The sequence below is a fragment of the Aquarana catesbeiana genome, linkage group LG04 (assembly GCF_042186555.1).
Source record: "Aquarana catesbeiana isolate 2022-GZ linkage group LG04, ASM4218655v1, whole genome shotgun sequence".
Taxonomy (NCBI): Eukaryota; Metazoa; Chordata; class Amphibia; order Anura; family Ranidae; genus Aquarana; species Aquarana catesbeiana.
Window position 1 is genome coordinate 287,892,407 of NC_133327.1, and position 11,209 is coordinate 287,903,615.

An 11,209-nucleotide genomic window follows, 5' to 3' on the forward strand; every position below is an offset into this window, starting at 1 on the left:
GGTCGACAGCTTCCACTCTGGAGACATAACACCATCCCATGGATATTAGTGAAGTGTGAGTACTTACTATGGGAGAAATGTGTGGCCAGACAAGTCATGATTTTATACTGCATACTTGCTTAATTCGGGGGGGGGGGCTGTACAACTAAGTCGATACACCCCTAGCAGTGCATTTTAAAGTGTTGGGTTTCCAGAATACTGTGCATTTGGCACAAAAATGGTATGGGGCCTGGTGCAGTTGAACAGGTGCATACCTGCAAACTTCAGAATAATGTGCATTTGGTCTGCAGGAGCTTACTTTTAGGTTGAAGCAGGAAAAGGTTGCGTGGCATGCACATGTGCTAAACTAGTAAAAAACTAGTATAGGGCCATGTACAGTTGGGCAGGTGCAGCATAGTATACATGCTTGCAAGCTTGTTGCCTAAATGCATGCTTGAATAAACATGTTTTGCATAGATGTTGCATGCATACATAGATACATACATGGGGCATAAGGAATACCATGGGCATTGGTGCACTTGAAGGAGTTGTCTCCAGAATAGCATGTTTTGGGGCTCCCTTTTCACACTTGTGCGATTTGAAAGTCGCACATTTTGGCCTCAACTTTAATGCGATTTTGCAGCTTTGTGAAGTAGTGCCTGTGTAATCTTGAGGTCTATGGACCTCAAGTCACGCAAAGGTCGGACCGGAGTGGCGCAGGGGCTGCTTTGAGGTCGCTGCGACTTGAAGTCGCATGGATGTGAAGGGTACGCATTGGAAATCATGGGGTGCGACTGGTCAGGGACCTTGCAGTCCCCAGCCACAGGACGGGTCGCACAAGTGTGGAAGAGGCCTTAGGCTGTTGAAGCAGCATAGAGGCTGCATTGGATGCTTATCTACTTGGCTAATCTTGACTATAACTAGTATGGGCCCAGGTACAACATGGTATACATGCTTGCTTAACTTGCATAGAATACAAGCCTGCATAGGCACATGTTCGCAGATGGCCACGCCCGACAAGCGTGTGGCACCCAGCATGCAGCCCCCCCAAGGCTGGGCGTGGATGCATGTTGCATAAACGCAGGGTTTTTTTTAAGCATATGTTTGTATAGACGTGTGGGCACAAGTGTGTATGCATGTTGCATAGATATACGTGTTTGCGTTGATGCATGTTTGCATAAACCCATGGTGCATAGACACATGTTTGCATAGATGCATGTTGCGCAATATATGTTGCATAAACTCATTTTATGGGCACGTATTACGTAAATGCATGTTTGAATGGACACGCTTTCATGTTTTGCCTAAATGCATATTTGTTTAAGCACATACCTACATGCTTCCATAAACGCATATTGCTTAAACGCATGCTGGCATGTTTTCATTTGTACTGCATATGTATATCCTTAGTTTAAACTGCATACGTATGTGCTTAGTTGCATTAAACTGTATACATATGTGCTTATTTACATTAAATTGTATACATGTGCTTATTTACCAAGGACTACACACATTTCTGTTTTTTAACTAGGACTACATACAAATGTGCTTATTGCCTTTAACTGCATACATAGATGCATGAATGGCAAGAATACTTGTATACCTGCATGTTTGCATTGCATACCTGGGTACCTGCTAGAGCTGCACAATTAATCGTTAAAAAATTGTGATCTCGATTCGCCGATCTCTCCTGCAGATTTTGCCGATTCTTTCATATAAACAAGTGGAGAGACTTTATCTGCTCACTCAGCTGTCAAAAGAAAGCATCTGGGCAGTCTGCCAAGTCTTTAACTTGAAACATTGTAACTAAGCTTCCTTCTCTTAGATCAAAGGGATAATAAATAATGGGCAGTCTCCCAAGTTTTCAACAATGTGTAAATGCAGGAAGTTTAACCACTTAAAGTCTAAATCTTTTTCTGACACCTCTTTCTTAAAGTGGAGTTCCACCCACTTTTACAACTCTTCAGCATCCCTCACTAAACTGTGCACTGTAAACAAATTGGATATATTTTTTTTTTTCTCAGCACCTACTGTATATCTGCTGTATTCATTTCTCACTTCTTCCTCCCTGGCCGTGGCCCATCGCATCATTTCCTGTTTGCAATGCCTTCTGGGAAGGGGCGGAAACTTCCTCTGACACTGCCGTTGCTATGGAAACCTGACCTGAAACCTATTACACTGCTTGTGCTGCACTGAGCATGTGCGAGATCTGCAAGGATGAGATCCAGGAAGAAATACAGTCTGGCTTCAGATGCCCACACTTAAAATGGCCACGGCCTGCTGGAAGTTTATAAAATAACAAACTACTGCTATAAACTAACAAAACAGACTAACTTTACTAGAATACATTAAGCTTGTGTATTATAGGGGTATTTTTATTTAAAAAGTATAATTTCGGCTGGAACACCACTTTAAGTTAAAATCAATATTTTTTTGCTAGAAAATTACTTGGAACCCCCAAACATTATATATATTTTAGCAGAGACCCTAGGGAATAAAATGGTAATTGCTGCAATATTTTATGTCACACTGTATTTGCCCAGCGGTCTTTCAAATGCAATTTTTTTTGGTAAAAAATACACTTCTTCAATGAATAACAAAAAACAAAACAGTAAAGTTAGCCCAATTTTTTTTGTTTTAATGTGAAAGATGATGTTATGCCACGAAAATCGTGAGAGAATTGCGATCTATCTTCTAAGCAAAAAAAATTGTGATTCTCAGTTTAGCCAGAATCGTGCAGCTCTAGTACCTGCATACTTACGGGGTTGTATAGCGGTAGACCAACATTGTCTAGGCCTGCATCCTTGTGGAATTGCATATTAGTTTGTCTAATACATAATAAAGTGACTGTATTTGTTAGACTAGCTAAATGACTTGGAAGGGTGCCACCGCCCTCGGGTTCAGTGGTCTGGCAATGTTCACGTCTCCTGTTGGACCAATGGCATCAGGGTCATCTGTGCCACTGTGGCACCTGATCTTGGATCAAGCCTGGTTAGTACTTGGATGGGAGACTGCCCAGGTTTCCCTCCTAAGTGAAGGGGGCATCTGAGGTTGCTGTGTTTGAGAGTATCTCAGACCATAAGATTTTAGAGCAGTGTCTGAGGTGGTTGCTCCTTCCTTAGCCGGGTCGGTCTTTGCCCTGCATTGGGTCTTGGAGCAAAAGTTATGGGCTCATTATTGTAAAACAATTAAATGGTAGCAGCTTCAAAACTGAATAGGGACATGAGTTCTATCTTTAGATCTCAATCTGCTGGGCATCCTTCTGCTTCAGATGGGCTCGGTCTGTTTAGTGATGACCTGTCTGCAAGAGGTAGATTGCGGGGCCCATCATCATCAGGAGAAACACAGCTTCATGTGCCGGGTTGTTTCCAGCCTCATCAAAGATTTCTGTAATTGCAGTAGAAAGTCGTCTGTTTTCTTTTCTGTGACCATTCTTCAGGCTGGCCACAGCTTCTGAGGTTCACAAAGCTCCTAGCTCCAGTGCTGGACTTGCTAAAGACACAGGGGGATGTCAATCTCCGTATACCTCAATAACCTTTTGATCAGGAAGCAGTTGGTCCAGATTTTCCTTTGATACATTTTGCAGTAGGAAGCTGTATCTAGGTTGAAGCACATCCCTTATGTACACTCCTACTCCAGGTCTTGGAGAGGATCATTCTCTCTCTCTCGATCTCCCTCTCTCTCTCCTCTCGAACTTGAAGATTCAGGCATTGGATTGCTGGAGGGCTCTGTTCCCGGGGTGTTGCACAGCTAAAGATTGGTGGCTGATGGTTTGGAATCTAGAAAGGTTGAATTCTTCCTTGTAGGTATTGGAACATAATAACCACTGATGCCACTTTCTCCATTCGGTTTGAGGGTGGCTACAGTTCAGTCGACTTGGTCTCCACAGGATTATACTGCTCATAAATATCTTTGAGCTTTTGACCAGTACGCCTTGCTCTGGATTATGATACAAACTAGTTGGAAGTTCTATCCAGGAAAGCCTTTGCAGGGGCATGTATATCAACCATCAGGGCGGCACCAGGAGTCATGTGGCTCAGGAAGGTGAATCACATTCTGTCTGGGGCAGCACAAGGACTGTCACTATTGTCCGTGCATATTTCAGGTAAAATAGTGGCAAAAAGAACTCAGGTGAATCTACTAAATTCCAAGTTTTACAACAAAGTTGGGACAGGTTGTGTCTGGGACGAGGGTCCCATTGCCAATAGGGGTAGATATACTGGTAGCACCTTAGGGACCAGTTCTCCCTTATTTGATGCTTTCCCTCTGTTTCGGCTTCTGCCACATCTTTTGCTAAGAATCCGCTAGAGGGGTAACACTGATAATGTTAGCTGAATTAGCCCAGGAGGGCTTGGTACACTGACCTAGCGAGTCTTGCTGGGGTCGCTCTTTGTACACTCCCAGTCCAGCAGGACCTAATGGTCTTGAGTCCTTTCATTAACGGTCAGGGTTCGTCCCTATACACTTTTTTTTTTTTTTTCTCCAGGGGCTGTTTCTTACTGCTTGATTCATACTTCATACAGTGTAGACCGTCTCGCCTGTCAGGCCATTCTTGTGTCCTTGGGACTTGAGTTTGATCTTGACTGTCCTGGTGGCTCTTTCCTGCAAGGAGCCGTTTTTGGTCTTGCATCATATTAAGGTGATGTTGTGTCCTCATCCATTTTTTGCCTAGTATGGTGTCTGGTTTTCACTTGAATCAAGACAATGTCTTGTCTTCTTTTCTGATCCTCAGTTTGCAGGAGTTGGATCACTGCATACTCTGGAGGTAGTTCTGGTGGATTTAAGGCCATTACATGGTATTTTGTTCATACATTCACAGAATTTTACCAAATATCTATCAAAGCCACAGAGGATACTGCTTTGGCCGGCAGAAGGAGTCCTTCTCAGGTGACCGTTTCTGTGATTGTCACTCCCTCCCCTCAAAGGCATTGCTTTAGGACATCCCATATAGTCATTATTATGGTTGCTCTGTGTCCCGTGATGTACGATAAAGAAATTAGGATTTTTCTGTCATACTTGCCTGTAAAATCCTTTTCTTGGAGTACATCATGGAACACAGAGGTCCCCCCCCCATCTTTTTTGGGATATTCATTGCTTTGTTGCAAAATGAGGTCCTTCCTGTGTAGGAGGGGTTATATAGGGGTGGACTTCCTGTTTGACTTTCTGCCAGTGTCCATCCACCAGTAGGTGGCATATAACCCATATAGTCATTATTCTGGTTGCTCTGTGTCCCATGATACTCCAAGAAAAGGATTTTACAGGTAAGTATGACAGAAAAATCCTAATTGTTTTGTTTAAACAACAAACATGTTATACGTACCTGTTCTGTGCAATGGTTTTGCACAGAGCAGCCCTGATCCTCCTTCCCAGGTCCTCCATCGGCGCTCTAGGCCCGTCCCACCTGCTTAGTGCAGGTTCTCTCCTGAGCTGCTGCTCTGTGTGTCTATTCACACACAGAGCAGGGCTCAACCCCCGGCTTTCCTTATTTGCGCACTGCCTGTGATTGACAGTAGCGGGAACCAATGGCTACCGCTGCTGCCTCATCCAATAAGGAGGGAGAGTGGTGTGAAGAAAACAAGGCAGCCCAGAGAGCACGCCATGCGCAATCCAGTGGACGGAACGGAAAATGACAGCCAACGTGATTACAATGCAAAAAACATAATCACAAAGAACAAAACAAAAAATTGAATGAATGAAAATAATATAAGATTGGAAAAGGAGGGATAAAAGGACATGGCAGTCTATATAGAAGTCAATGCATGTCGCCTCAAGTCACCCCCAAAGTAGTACAGGAACCCTTTTCTAAGTCGGAGCGACTTGAGTCGCTCCTATTAGAACGGTTCCATTGTACAGAACGCGACTTGTCAGGCGGCTAAGTTGCCTGACAAGTCGTCCCAGTGTGAACCGGCTCTTAAAGTTGAATGCCTCATTTAGGCCAGGTGGTGAGGTGGCCTGTAAATGAAATATCCATCTGAACTTACATTGGAGAAGACCCTTATTAAAGTCGCCACCTCTGCAGGTTAAAATGTACATGGTCAAGTGCCAGGAAATATACCTTATGCCGCGTACACACGGTCGGACTTTTCATCTACAAAAGTCCAACGGACGCCGACGGACTAAAGCTGGCTGGTAATCCGATCGTGTGTGGGCTTCTCCGGACTTTCAGCAGACTTTTTCAGCCTCAAATCCGACGGACTTTAGATTTGAAACATGCTTCAAATCTTTACGTCGTAACTACGACGGACCCCGAAATCCGCTCGTCTGTGTGCTAGTCCGACGGACAAAAACCCATGCTAGGGCAGCTATTGGCTACTGGCTATGAACTTCCTTATTTTAGTCCGGTGTACGTCATCACGTACGAATCCGTCGGACTTTTGTGTGGTCGTGTGTAGGCAAGTCCGTTCGTTAGAAAGTCTGCTGCAAGTCCGCCGAAAGTCCGCCGGAAGTCTGTCGGACAGGCTGTCGGACTTTTGTAGACGAAAAGTCCGACCGTGTGTACGCGGCATTAGGGATAGATTCTGGGTGAACTAATGCCATATGGCAGCCAATGGGGACATCGGGGTCTCCTTTGCGTATGGTGGATAGATGTTAGTATATTTGTTTCCAAAATTTGTTTATGGTCTTCCTAGCATCATAGCACCCACATTCACAAGTGAGTAGGTACACTATGCAGGGAGTCCTGCAATTTACATAATGTATGGGACGAAAATTGCATCCATTGGGTAGGTCAATGTGTTTACGCCTGTCCATGTTCTGGCAGTAGCCACATCCACCACACGCAAAGGTTCCCAAGGTTTTACATATGTCACCCTTGATTGATTTGTGTTCACTAGCTACCAGTTTATCACCCATAGAGGGGGCCTCCTGTAGGTGATGGCTGGCAGGATGGAAACAAATGGAGCAAGTAATGGGTCCATCGTTAGTAGATGCCAGTACTTGTTCAAAATACGCCTAACTTGTTTGTGCTGTGTCAAATAAGTTGTAATAATTCTAGTTGTATTATCATTTAAAGGTTTTTTGTGTGCATTTAATAAATCTCGACACGATAGGGTAATTGGAATAAATCAAAGAATGGTGTTGCGCTCCAGAGTAATAAATAAATATAAAGTGCTGAGATAAATAACAGTATGTGTTGTTTCAATACCAAACTGACATATATAGAAACAAATCCAATGCTTCATTAAATCAAAAAGTAATAGTGATCAGTGCAACAATAGCAAATAAAGTGACTGTAGTGTATTGAATAATCAAAACAACATAATGCAATGAGAACAATAATCATTAAAAAAAAGTCCATATGTATGAAAGTGCAAATGAATCACAGTCTGGAAGTAATGAAATATTCCAACCAATAGAAAGCGCAAGGTGCAAACCATAAGGTACTAACTGGCATCAATGGGTGGCATTGTGACTTTTGTGCTGTGAATCTTCAATGCAACATGACCCCCACAAGTGTACTAACTTTATACCTTACTGCTGTAAGGTAAGCAGCATTCAAAGTAACCATGAGGATAGATGATCACTCTGGGGGGAGAGGGTATCTCTCATCGGTTCCTCCTGGGGTTCCGGAGCCTAGGGGGTGATGCCATTTTTCAGTACCAGATGAACAGCTAGGCACCGCTCAGAATATGGGAAACCAGGTAAAATGGGGAAATATAAAGAAGCTCTATAGTGTAGTAGGTTTGTACTCAATACGTTTATTTAGATAAAAAAGGGGGGTCAGGTACTCCCATTAAAGTAACAACAACAGTACAGTGCATCCAGACGAGCGGCGAGCTCGCGGCTAAAGCATCACGTCTGGTGTCCATATCCAACGTGTGTCATTACCGTCACGTGACTTCATTGGGGATAGATTGTAGGCAACAGAAGTTTCTTTAAATAGCTAATGAGTTATTGCCGGTCGGCCATTTTCTTGGAGACCGTCCATTAAAAACATAGGAGCAGCCATTTTCCGTGGGATGTTTTATGGGGCTACGATCACGGCCATTTTGTTATGGTTCACTGAGGACGTCGGAGCGTCATGTCTCGACTTAATGACAATTATAAAAAAAATAATAAATGTAAACATACTGGGTATCTAGACGGAATGAATCCAATAGTGAACAAACTTAGTGGGTGCCAAAAAAAATGGCATCCCGGCCAGAATTGTGGATATATAGTGGCACTGGCTCAAAATATGTTTTATTAGATATTAAAATGTTAAAAACAGATGGATAAACCTTACTAAAAAAAAAAAAAAGTACCGGAAGTATATATAAAAAAAAGGAGAGTAAAAGTATGTTGGGCAATAATTAAAAGATGACAGAGGGCAAAAATAAATAAATAAATATATATACACTCCGGAAATGATGTCAAGCAAGGAGAAGGTATACAATAAATAAAATTACTATAAATAGGTAATGGATTAACAGTAAAAAATGTTAGGAAGCCATAAAATTATTTCACTAAGAACTACTCATGTAAAACAAAGAATTTGTATATTAAAAGTCCTAAAAATCACTGATAAAACAGTTAAGATCAAATTCTATGTTAAGACCTCAAGGCGTGAAGGTATCTAGAATAAAGATCCATTTTGACTCTAACTGGCTAAGGGTTCTGACTTTGTGCCCTCCCCTCCAGTGTTTCTTCTAAGGTTCAATGCCCCAAAATCTCAGATAGGTGGGGTCTTGTTTGTGGTGTATGGCAAAATGTTTAGAAACACTGTGTTTATCAAATCCTTTGATAATGTTTTGTATGTGTTCCTTAATTCGCACTTTCAGGGGTCTCTTTGTGCGTCCAATATACTGTAACCCACAGCTGTATTTGAGGGCATCGACAGCCCCTTCTGTATTGCAACAAATAAAATCATCGACTTCATATGTGTTAGAGCCGGTTCACACGGGGGCGACTTGTCAGGCGACCTAGCCGCCTGACAAGTCGCCTCCCGTTCTGTACAATGGAACCGTTCTAATCGGAGCGACGCAAGTCGCTCCGACTTAGAAGAAAGGTTCCTGTACTACTTTGGGGGCGACTTGCATAGACTTCTATACAGAAGTCGTCTTGCAAGTCGCCGCGGCAGTCGTGTGCAGGTCGCCTCGGTGAGGCGACCTGCAAGTCGTGCCGCTTCTAATGTGAACCGGCACTTACCCATGCTGGTAGATGAAAACTTAAATATTTTTTCTGCTGGTCTTTTGGACTTTGTGCAAGTGTAGCACCATCTAAATGGGATTCTAGATAAAGGTCTGAAATATGCACCAACAAAAAACATAGACAAATTCCAGACCTACATAGGAATACAGAAATATGTTAGGAGCCTAAACATAAAAAAAATATGGCAAGTAATCCATTTAAATCAAGAATAGCTGCAACGGAGCAGGAGATTGTACGTAGCTCACTCAGAAATAAGTCAGTTTTCAACCCTCCAGTTAACAACAAATATGTAGATGTAACAGGTTGTACTTGAGGACCTGAAAACTTTGAAAATAAAGAAACAAGAAGGGCCCAATATCGTGAAAAGTGGTATCAGAAAACTGACCAAAAGGAAGGATATTGTTATCCGGGCTGCCGATAAAGGAGGAGGCATTGTGATATTATCAAAAAACTAATATAATGACAGCATGAAAAACCTACTCAAAGATGAAAACACCTACACCAAATTACCCAGCAACCTTGTTTTTAGATGTAGGAAAGAACTTGAATTGAACTTGACATAATCTCAGAGGCATGTCGGACACCTATTATTTATTCATTGCCTAAAATTCACAAAGACAAAGAAAACCCCCTCCCCAGACCCATCGTCAATGGAATTGATTCCCTAACTGCAAGAATGGGACGATACATCGACAACTACCTACAACCTGCTGTGAAGAACACCAAAGCCTACCTAAGAGACACAAAGCAGATACTCCAGATCCTAGAAGAACTACCGAAAGATGGGGGCCCATGGATCTTAGCAACAGCAGTTTGGTCCTCGCTGTACACAATAATCTTTAACCACCAGGCACGCAAAGCCATTAAATGGGGACTAAGGAAACACACCGAACTATCATGCCCCCAAAGGAAATATCTAGTTAAGTGTCTAGACTTTTGTCTCAAAAATAGTTACTTTTGGTATGATCGTAACTATATTATCCCCAAAGCACTGGCATCGCGATGGGTGCTAAATTTGCACCCAGCATAGCCAATCTCTTTATGGCAAAAAGGGAAGATGAAATGGTCTTTAAAGACACACCCACTGAGCTTGTCATCTTTAAACGATTCATCAACTATATTTTTATTTTGTGGAAAGGAGAAGAAACACAATTGGTACAATTTCTGGAGGATCTAAATGTGAACAACAGGGACATCACTCTAACATGGGACATTTTAGTAAACACAACATGACCTTTCTGGATTTAGAAATAATGCAGGAAGATCACACACTTAGCTCCAAAACACATTTTAAAAATGTTGACAAGAATAGTTATTTACCTATGGAGAGCTGCCACCATGATAACTGACTCTGCAACATCCCCAAAGGACAACTTATGCTGTTACGCAGGAACTGTACAAAGAATGATGATTTCCTTATTCAGGCAGAAAAGATAGGCCACATATTCATTAATAAAGGCTATAACCATGACCACACAAAGAAAAAATACAAGAAGTAGAGAAGGTGGATCGAACCATACTGATTAAAGATAATCAGAAACAAGACTTCAGAACCAATGTAGCACCAATAATTTTGGATTATAATGCCCAACATAAAAATGTTGAGAAAATAATTAAACGCCATTTGGCATATTTTACTAACGGATGCCAACTTAAAATCACTCCTTCCACAGACACAGAAATTTGTATATAAGAGAGCTCCAGCATTTAGAGACAAATTGGTCAAAAACATTCCAGAGCACCCCCCCGAAATTGCCTTTACGCTCTTCACAGGAAAAGGGTTTTACCCATGTACACGGTGCTACGCTTGCACAAAGTCCAAAAGACCAGCAGAAAAAATATTTAAGTTTACATCTACCAGCAACGGTAACACATATGAAGTCGATTTTATTTGTTGCAATACAGAAGGGGCTGTCTATGCCCTCGAATCCATCTGTGGGTTACAGTATATTGGACGCACAAAGAGACCCCTGAAAGTGCGAATTAAGGAACACATACAAAACATTATCAAAGGATTTGATAAACACGGTGTTTCTAAACATTTTGCCATACACCACAAACAAGACCCCACCCATCTGAGATTTTGGGGCATTGAACCTTA